The 10,196-nt window shown below is 43.1% G+C and overlaps 1 pseudogene across 1 annotated transcript; it reads left to right on the top strand.

Annotated features, from left to right (window-relative positions):
- Window positions 1-3,610: 3,610 nt before the first annotated feature.
- On the top strand, window positions 3,611-9,604 carry LOC144463586 (uncharacterized; annotated as a pseudogene). Its single transcript, XR_013491664.1, has 2 exons — window positions 3,611-4,950; window positions 9,437-9,604. The product of XR_013491664.1 is annotated as an uncharacterized LOC144463586 (transcript).
- Window positions 9,605-10,196: the final 592 nt, after the last annotated feature.

The following is a 10,196-nucleotide window of genomic DNA, read 5'->3' as shown; positions in this document are numbered from 1 at the left end:
ATTCTGCTAAACAGACAGAAAGATTTAAGTAAGAATTAACAGTGAGCCTGGGTACAAATCCTAATTGTACAATTGTCTCAAATTAGTCATTTAATAGAGAGATTTTGAGCTTTTCAAATGATGATTAGTAAGTGTGTGCTCATAAATCTAAACCTGTTAAAAACTCTGCTGGAAAAATGTAATTTTGTAATTGTGTAAATATTATTTGTAGTTGTAGAAAAAAAAAGTATTATATTACAACACCTGAAACACCTGTCATCTTTATTCCAATACCTGACCTGTATAAACCTAATTAGATTGGTTTAGACTGGTTGTTTTGAGATGTTGTCGACTAAAACTAGCATCAAGGCCTTGCACAGTTGGTTTTTTTTGGCTAAAATTGTCGCATTTGAAAAATAAATACGGCCTCATGTTGTGTCACATAAACACTAGGTTGACACACTCCAAAGTGTTTGTGCGTCATTGAAATTTTTAATTTTTCTGTGTTTTTTTTTTTGTATTTAAAGAGTTGTTTGACCAAGAAGCAGTGAAGAAAATATGGCAGCAGGACACATCCACAATGAGAGAGGAATGGGTTGCATAGTATCCTTTCAAAACTCTTTCAGCAGGTCAGTAATATTCAGAAGGATGACAGTGATGAGGAAGAGGATGTGGACCGCACACAGACGGAGAGACAGTGACAGAGTCGAGACGGAGAGGGAGGACAGCTCAGCCCCTTCAGCTGCAGTGCCAAATGCAAGGCGCCAGCACAGAGGGTTTGCAGCCAAGGAGCTTACTCCAGCGGAGAGAAGCAAGGAAACAAATGTGTCTTTACATTTTGTCCTGTTTTGTTATTTTTTGCAACAAATAGAATAATAAAAAGAACAATACAATACATGTGTGTCAGTGCACAAGGTTTCTGTGTATAACTTTTGGATTTTTTTTTTTTTGGAAGATGGCTTAAAAGAAAAAATCTATGAAAAAATGGACTGAGACCTTAGGGGGTTTTCAGTGAAAATAGGAAAGCAAGACCATTGTCATCAAAAATTAACAAATTGGTCGTAATCAGTGACGGTGTGTCGACTGCCAAATCACATTTGAGACCAACGCTTCAAAAGTTGCAGCTGGGGCCTTCATATGCAATGAGAGGCTACAACATACAAGGTCGGTCTCCAACGTTAATAATGAGACACGCTTTTTTAAGTTTCAGAGACACTGCATATGAAGTCTAGGAAACGACTTTTCTGAACTCAGTGGTCACCACCCTCAAAGATGCAAGGATGACAGAGGGGCCTCTCATAGTGCAAGGGGGTGTAGTGGAGCTTTCTTACATGAAAAAAAAAGTTCAGATGGTGAAGGAGTCTGTGCCCCTTAAAACACCGTCGCTCAAGAAGGACAAAACAGGGGTTGCAGTTAAACTCTAGAGGGAGGCTGCCACGTTGGCAGTGGAACATGAAGCAAATGCAAAGCTGACACACCTGAAGGGCCATGTGTCAGTTTACGCTTACCGTCTTCAATCCACCCATCATACAGCTCTTGAGGAGACAATCACCACTGCCACTGTTTGTGCTCCCGGAGCAATGGAGATGGACGGGAAGCCAGGGACATTAAACCTGCTGTGTACAGTTTATTCTTATATGAAATAGTCTGTTTTTGTAATTGTGGGAATTCTGAGGGGAATGTGTCATTTGTTTATGACATTTTGACTTGCTTATGTATTGATTTATTTGTAATTACTGTAGTTTGTATTTATATATATTAGGCTACGTTAAAATGTTTGAATAATGTTAAAATGTTTAAATAAAGTTGAGAATGTAAAATAAAAAAGAGAGGAAAAATAAATCTCAGAAGATCAGGCGTTGAAAGAAGACGAGGATTCTGGTGAAGGAGTAAAGTTAAATAATTTGTTTCATCACTGAGGGACCACAGGAGCTTGAATTTAGATGTCCTGACTATCATTGACAGTCAGACTATACCTCACTCACTGGCCAATTGTAGCAAATAAAAATTAAGGAATTCAAGTGGCTGCTCCAAAGGTGAGCATTGGTGACTTCAACTTATGGCCCTTGCATACTGAATCAATTTTTTTTTTTGTCCGAAATTGTCACACATTGAATACGACCTCACATTGTGTCAATTATGTTTGCACACTGACTGCAAAACTTTGGTCCATCATTAAAATTTTCTGAACAGGTTTGATTCTCTGTGTTTTTTGCATCCCTAACAAGCCTTTAGAGAGCTGTTTGACCAAGAAGTAGTGACGAGGATGTGACACAACCCACAGGACACATACATCTGCAACAACAGAGAGGAACGGGGCACACAGTGTCATTTCATAACTCAGAAAGCTCACTTTCAACGGCTCAGATCTCAGATAGTAATATTCAGGTGAATGATGCAAGAAGAGCATGTATTAGAGGATGAAGACTGCACACAGACAAAGAGTGACAGTGTGAAGACAGAGAGGGAGGACAGCTCAGGCAAATCCAAATCAAATATATATGTATATGTACAAACATTCACGTACATGTATATGAATATACACACTGGCAGTATTGAAAACACAATCCTCTTGCTGGTGGCTGATGTTGCATCTCTATGAAACTGACAGTACCAAATAAATAATACAATGATAAAAAATAAAACTTGTGCATTAGGTGGAGTGTTACAATTGTGCCTTGGCTTTATGCCGATATATTCTGTTCTGCTTTGGCGTCTGATGGCTACTTGAATGCAGCAGGAAAAAACAGTTGCTTTTTTTTATTTCCCTGTCCCAATGATTGGCACATCTGGGTGGTGCTGTGGAATGTGCATTAGCGTGTTTGATGTATTTCCATTCACATACCGTAACAGCAGAGCAGCACCGACTATCCACATCCCCTTTAATCTTCCAGCTTTGCCATTGTGTGACTTGAGCCTCTTTCCCACTGCACAAAAAAACCCACTACCCAACATCTGGCTTTTTACGTGATAGGAAAGGTTACAATCAGCATTCACATCCGGGTCAAATTACTCTGCAGTAGTCACGGGTATATATCGGCTTCAGCTCTGATCAGCAGTGATGGAAACACCACACCCGGGTGAACACGCTAAATCTACCCCCTGTACCAACAAAATGCAATGACACAACACCACAAAATACTTCTTGTGTTTATTTGAATTCAGAACTAGCCCAGCTAGTGACTGCTGTGAATAGGGCAGCTGACAACAAGGGAAAGACCATGTGACCGCTTGGAAAGACAGCTGACAGGAGGGAAAAGACCCCAACGGTGCTGGCATGGGTTAGCAACCCATGGTAGCGGTGGTGAGGCCTAGCAGCCTTACTACAACCAAAATTAGCTACAGCCAACATAGGAAAAATACCCCAAGAGTCAGCGAGAGCAGGGGTGGAAGATGACTCACAGGTGGATTACACGGTAACAGACATTGGAATGGACACGACTATGACTTGGATCTGTGACTCAGTGAAGGATAGGGGCACGGACCTATCCACCAGTGCTAGAATTAGCAGCACTCAGGGCAAGGTGAGCGCATCTGTAGAGGATAAAAGTAGCACAGTTGAGAACAAGATGCTTCAGGTTTGTCCTTGCGGATGGCAGAAAGTAACATAAGTGAAAGGCCTCAGAACTCATCAGGGAAAGAAGAAGTGTGTGGCAAAGAAAGGGCAGAGTAGCCGCATTGATCAGTACTTCCTAAGAAGTCAGTCGAGTCAGTCGGATGAAGTCCAGCGGCAGGTAGAAAACCACAGTTCGCAGGATATCAGTAACGCTGCCACTGAGGAGGAGGGGGTAGTAAGAGAGGATGCAGGTGACACTGAGGCCAGTATGCTAGCCAGAGAGAGAACCATGGAGCAAAAGGTTAGAGTTAGATGGCCTAGAGCAAATGACAGTAAAGAATGGGAGATAGTTAATAGAGATTTGTCAGTAATCTTGAGTAGGCTTAGAGGAAATGCAATAGAAAGGTTAGAAAAGATGGGAGATATAATGTATTTATATGGTGTAGAGAGGTTTGGGGTGCATGAGAGAAAGAGGAGTGAGAGGGTACAGTCAGGTAAGTCTAGGCGGCAGAGAGAAATAGAGAAGTTAGTCAAGGAAAGGAGACAGTTAAGAAAGCAGTGGAAAAAGGCTACAGAAGAAGAAAGGGAGGGAATTAAGGTGTTGCAAGAGGAGTTGAGAAGCAGGCTAGCAGTTCTTAGAAGGGCAGAGCATCTCAGGAAAAAGAGGAGGAAGAAGGAATATGCTAGGACAGGTTTTTTCAGGGACCCTTTTAAGTTTGTTAAAGGATTGTTCAGCCAGGAAAAGGGAGGGCAGCTTAAAGCAGAAAGGTTAGAGGTTGAAGAATATTTGAGAAACACATATTCAGATTTGGAGAAGAATAGGATAGTAGGTTTCCCACCTGATATCCCTCCATTAGGAGGGATAGAGCATGAGATGGATGTCAGGCCACCTAGGTGGAAGGAAGTTCAGGAGGTGGTCAGGCGTGCAAAGGCTTCTTCGGCCCCAGGGCCTAATGGAGTCCCCTACTGGGTTTATAAAAATGCGCCTGATACCCTTAAATTTTTGTGGAAACAGCTAAGAATAGTTTGGGAAAAACAAATTATACCAAGAGCATGGCGTAGGGCAGGGGGTGTCCTCATTCCTAAGGAGAAGGAGTCTGTGGACCTTAGCCAGTAGCCAGTTCCGGATGATTTCTCTCTTGAATGTGGAGGGAAAGATTTTCTTTAGTGTAGTAGTGCAGAGACTAGCTAGCTACTTAGAAAGGAATATCTTAATAGATACCATGGTGCAGAAGGCAGGAATACCAGGTTTTTCAGGGTGTTTAGAGCATACTAGCATGATCTGGCACGAGATTCAGGCAGCGAAGATTAACAAAAGGGACCTACATGTAATATTTTTAGATCTTGCAAATGCGTTTGGTTCAGTACCGCACAGCCTCATTTGGAGTGCGTTTGACTACTTCAGAGTGCCACAGGTAGTTGTTAACTTAGTGAAAGCATATTTTCAGGATATTAGGTTGTGTCTAAGTACAGCAGGTTTCACAACAGGTTGGCAGAGGCTAGAAATAGGCATCATGGCAGGGTGTACAATTTCTCCATTAGCATTTACTATGGCAATGGAAGTAATCATCAGGGCTTCTAAGTGGGTGGTAGGTGGGGAGAGACGGCAGAATGGGTTGCATCTTCCACCAGTTAGGGCTTACATGGATGACATGACACTGGTGACCACAACAATGCCATGTACAAAGAGGCTACTAGAGAAGGTAAATAAGAACCTCAAGTGGGCCAGCATGAAAATCAAGCCTAGTAAATCTAGAAGCATCTCGATATGTAGAGGGAAGTTAAGTGATAGGAAGTTTGGCATAGATGATGAGGACATCCCAACAATTAGGGAAAAGTCAGTAAAGAGCTTAGGTAGGTGGTACAATGTAGAGTTGAATGATAAGGAACAGGTGGTGAAATTTAGAAAAGATGTGGCTGAAGGATTGGATAGAATAGATAAATCAGAACTTCCAGGAAAGTTGAAGCTGTGGTGTTTGCAATTTGGGCTATATCCTAGGTTAATGTGGCCACTGTCAATTTATGAAATTCCAATATCTGTTGTGGAGAGAATTGAAAGGTCGGTTAGCTCCTACATTAGGAAGTGGTTGGGCGCTCCTAGGTGCCTAAGTAGTGTTGCATTGTATGGAAAAGGGATACTTCAGCTGCCAGTATCTAGTTTAACAGAGGAATTTAAATGTACCAAGGTCAGGACAGAGCTCTTGTTATCTGGGAGTAAGAACGTGGTAGTTAGGAGTGTGGTTCCAAATCCAACCAAGGGGAGGAAGTGGAACCCAAGATCGGCAGTTCAGGAGGCAGAGGCAGCTCTTAGACATGCAGAGATTGTAGGTAATGTTCAGTTTGGCCGGGGAGGCCTGGGGCTTGGCTCAGGTAAACCGGTATGGAATACAGCAGGCCTCAAAGATAAAAGAAAGCTGGTTGTAGAACAGATACGCAGACAGGAAGAGATAGTAAGGGGTGCAAAGGTAGTGGCCCAGGCTAAACAGGGACAGTGGTTGAATTGGGAAAGTGTAGAGAAGAGGAAGCTTAGTTGGAGGGACCTGTGGAGTATGGAGGAGAATCGTATTAGATTCCTGGTAGGGGCTACATACGATGTCTTACCAACCCCCCAGAACCTAAAACTGTGGGTAAATGAGGACCCATCATGCCCATTGTGTTCACGTACCGCAACTTTAAAGCATATTTTGTCAGGCTGTAAAGTTAGCTTGTCACAAGGCCGATATACATGGCGACATAATCAGGTGTTGAAATGTTTAGCTGCAGGCATCGAAGGGAAACGAAGACAGGTGAATTCAGAAGGTGTTAAGGATAGGAGCTTAGTAATTCAGTTTGTCCGTGAGGGAGAGAAATACAGAAGGGATAAGTTAGTGAGGAGGCAAGGGTGTGGCCGCCTAGAAGGTGCTTGTGATTGGGAAATGCAAGTAGATTTAGGGGGAAAGCTTGTTGTTCCTCAGGAAATAGTCTGTACCAGGCAGAGGCCTGACTTAGTGTTGTGGTCAGTGAGTCAACAGATAGTTTATTTCATTGAGCTGACAGTTCCTTGGGAAGACTCAGTGGAAGAAGCCTATGAAAGAAAAAGCTTAGATATGCAGACTTAGGAGCAGAAGCTGAGCAGCGAGGATGGAAGACTAGGATTTGTCCAGTGGAAGTGGGGTGTAGGGGATTCATAGCAAGATCAACTGTCTCACTCCTGGGGGAACTCGGAGTGCGGGGACAGAGTTTGAGGAAGACAGTGAGGGAAATGTCAGATGAAGCAATTAAATGCAGCCAGTTTATCTATTACAGAAGAAATAATGTCAGCTGGGGGCCAGCAGGGGGAACTACTAAGCAGGGCACATAACTCCTTGAGATCAGGTGGAGAGATCCACTTCCTGTCAGGAGAAATCCAGGAAGAGGAAGTATTTAAGTGTGGGAGTGGCCTATTGGAATCCATTTTGTTTGAGGCCATGCGGCAAGGTGAGTGTGCTTGCTGATCCTGTAAGTCCAGTTAGCTCCTTTTACTTTAGCTTATATTGTAGTTATGCTATGCAGTGTGTGAAATAGAGTATGGTGAATGTGACAGGAAAGCTAGTATCAGCATTGCTTCTGCCTGGAGCTCGCATGTATGGAGCCTGGGTTTGGTTGAAGATGGCAGTGCTGCTTGGGCTGAGAAAGCCATGTGTAAGTAAGGAGGAAATCCAGGAAGAGGAAGGTTATTTAAGTGTGGGAGTGGCCTATTTGAATCCATTTTGTTTGAGACCATGCTGCAAAGTGAGTGTGTTTGCTGATCCTGTGAGTTCATTTATCTCCTTTAACTTTAGCTTACATTGTAGTTATGTTATGTAGCGTGTGAAATAGAGTATGGTGAATGTGCTAGTAAAGGTAGTATCAGCATTGCTTCTGCCTGGAGCTCGCATAAACGGAGCCTGGGTTTGGTTGACGGTGGCAGTGCTGTTTGGGCTGAGATCACTGTCTAGCCTCCTGGCTAGATCATTGTTGTGAGGGCTCGTCTTGGGGAGGTAGACTGTACAGCCTAACCCGGCGGGGGAGTGTGATAGCCTAACAAGGCTTCCTTCCCTGGGTCTACCTCCTCTGTGGTAGTATAGGTAAGGTAAAGGAGGTTGTTCTGTTAGTGTGGGGAGCAGTGAGACCTGGCATTAGGGGAGTGTCTCTGGGACGCCAGAGATCACTGTCTAGCCTCCTGGAGGTGTCGTGGGACCAACTAGACGAAACACCGGTGAAAGGAGGTTCCCACCCGATGACCCCAAAGACATGTTAGTTATCACTGCTCACTGGTCTGTATAGTTAAGCCTTGCCATAATAGCTTATCGTAGGGCTTAGGAGGTTATTCACTGAGTGCTGATCCTTTTTTTTTTTAGAGCACAAACTTCTTGTGTTTATTTGAATACTGTCAGTCTCAATCCTAGCAGTGCTCAAGCATTGTTCTAGATAGTCTGCAGGAAATCTTTAGTGTGCTTGCTCTATGGCCCAACAGTGCGGAAGACCTGGGTATTTTCACACCTGGGAAGTTGAACTTTTTTGGATTTCTGTGCCTCTAACCAGAAGAATGAGCACTGCATGCAGTTCTCATTATATATCCATGGTTGGTTCTTGGTGCTAGCTAGCAACACCTACCATCTATGCTCTACACTGGTTGTATTCTAATAAACATGAACTGTGGAACAATCCCAGCATTCAAAGTTGTGCAAATAAAGCGAGGAGAAAATTGTTCTCATATTTAGTCCAAAATTCTAGCATACTCTGACTCAGCCCTACTTCTATGAATTTCATCTAAACCGCTTTTCTCATTAGAGACTTGTTTTCATGGTGAAACCACCTATGGTGACACTGCCAGTGAGAGGCACTCAGTTCCCAGTGTAGGCTATTGTAACCCACTCTGGATAAAGACTTTTACCAAATGGCACTTAGATAATTAACATGGAGCAAGACTTATGGATCTGTTAAAATGAGCTTCTAATGTCTTCAACAGCTCATTCAACAGCTCATTCATTTGTTTCTAGTGGACGTCATGCTAAGTTCTAAAAGCTCTCAAAATCCTTATACCCCCTTCCTATGTAACAAGTGTGTGTGTTTGTAATAGAGAGAGAAAGATAGATAAATAGACACAGATGGACAAATAGAGCAGTTTTTTATCACCACCCAGCTGGTAATCAGACTTCAAAAACACAGTGAGAGGGTTGTGTTCCACTAAGTGGCAATTGATCGCTGTGTGAGTGTGTGTATGTGTGTAAAAGGGAAAAGATGGGTGATAGTTTCACTGATCCTGTTAGATAGAGACACACACACACAAACACACACACACACACACACACACTCACACATACACACACCTGTTTCGCTTTTGTCTCATCTTCAACATTATCTCTCTTCTTCTTCATCACCCCCCTCGTTCTCGCTGCTTCAATCCCTCGCTCTGAGGAGTGGGTGTGCTCTCCGCTGTCCTTCTCCAATCTCCCTCCTCAGTGTGTGTCCACTGCTACCATGGACACAGCACACACACAAACACACACACCTCTACAATCCCTTTACCCTGCCTTTCTCTCTCTCTCTCTCTCTCTCTCTCTCTCTCTCTCTCTCTCTCTCTCTCTCCTACAACTTCCTTCCTAGCTCCTTTCCTCCTTACTCCCTCCCCCTCCCCCTCCACCTTATCTACTCCCACTTCTCCTCATTAAGCATCCACCATCTCCTCTTTGCCTCCTGCTTAGTGCTCACTTATCAAAGCTACATTCAAAGCACAGGAGGAGATCGGAGGAGAGACGGGTCAGATAAGACCGATAAAGAGGGAGTGCGTGTGAGCAAAAACAAGTATTTTTCATGCGTGTGTGTGTGTGTGTGTGTGTGTGTGTGTGTGTGTGTGTGTTTTTGGATGTGTGATTAGTGTATTTTCTTTCTTGCCTGCAGCGATGTAGAGTGGACACAGAGTCCAAAGCAGCTTCACCCTCTGTCTCCATCAAAACAAAGCAATTACGCAGACACAGACATGAGGGCGCCACCTCTGATGACCCACAAACGAAGAGGGTCAACAAGCCGATGCCTTTGATCTCGACTACCAATAAGTTCAATCTTTAAAAGAAGTATCTGCTTTTTAAGTAAAAATTCCCATATGACATCTCTCACAATCCATCCAACATGGGGAAATAAACAGAATCTTTTCAAAGAGCTGGAAAACAACAACCAAGGCTTGAACCAAAGCTTGAACAAATGACATATGTCACAGAGGATGGTTAGTCCCAAGGGTGACTACATTTGTGTTGGCCAGAGTCACACAATGCAACTATGATGCAGCAAAAGAAATGGCACAGAGCCAAGAGTAATACTAGTGATAACATACCAATCTTTACTTGTCCAATTAGCTTTTCCCTCCATTTTAAAAGCCCTGTGATTTTTAAATAATTTTGTCCCATTTAGTCACCAAAGATATGGGTGTGTCCAGGGATAATGCCTGGAATAGTAGTTGTTTTTTAGAAAGATACTGCTGCATTTCCAGCCTTGATAGTGCCACAGAAAGCAATTAATTTTTATTGAGACATTGTCATGTTTCCACTGGGGATTGTGCCCTCCAAAACTGGGAGTTTTGAGGGAGAATATGATCTTTTCCTAACCATAACCAAGTGGTCATAACATGTTCACCACAAAGTTCTTAAAATATAAGGAAATTAAA

The sequence above is a fragment of the Epinephelus lanceolatus genome, chromosome 5, assembly GCF_041903045.1.
Source record: "Epinephelus lanceolatus isolate andai-2023 chromosome 5, ASM4190304v1, whole genome shotgun sequence".
Lineage (NCBI taxonomy): Eukaryota > Metazoa > Chordata > Actinopteri > Perciformes > Serranidae > Epinephelus > Epinephelus lanceolatus.
This window is presented reverse-complemented; position numbering and strand designations above follow the sequence as displayed.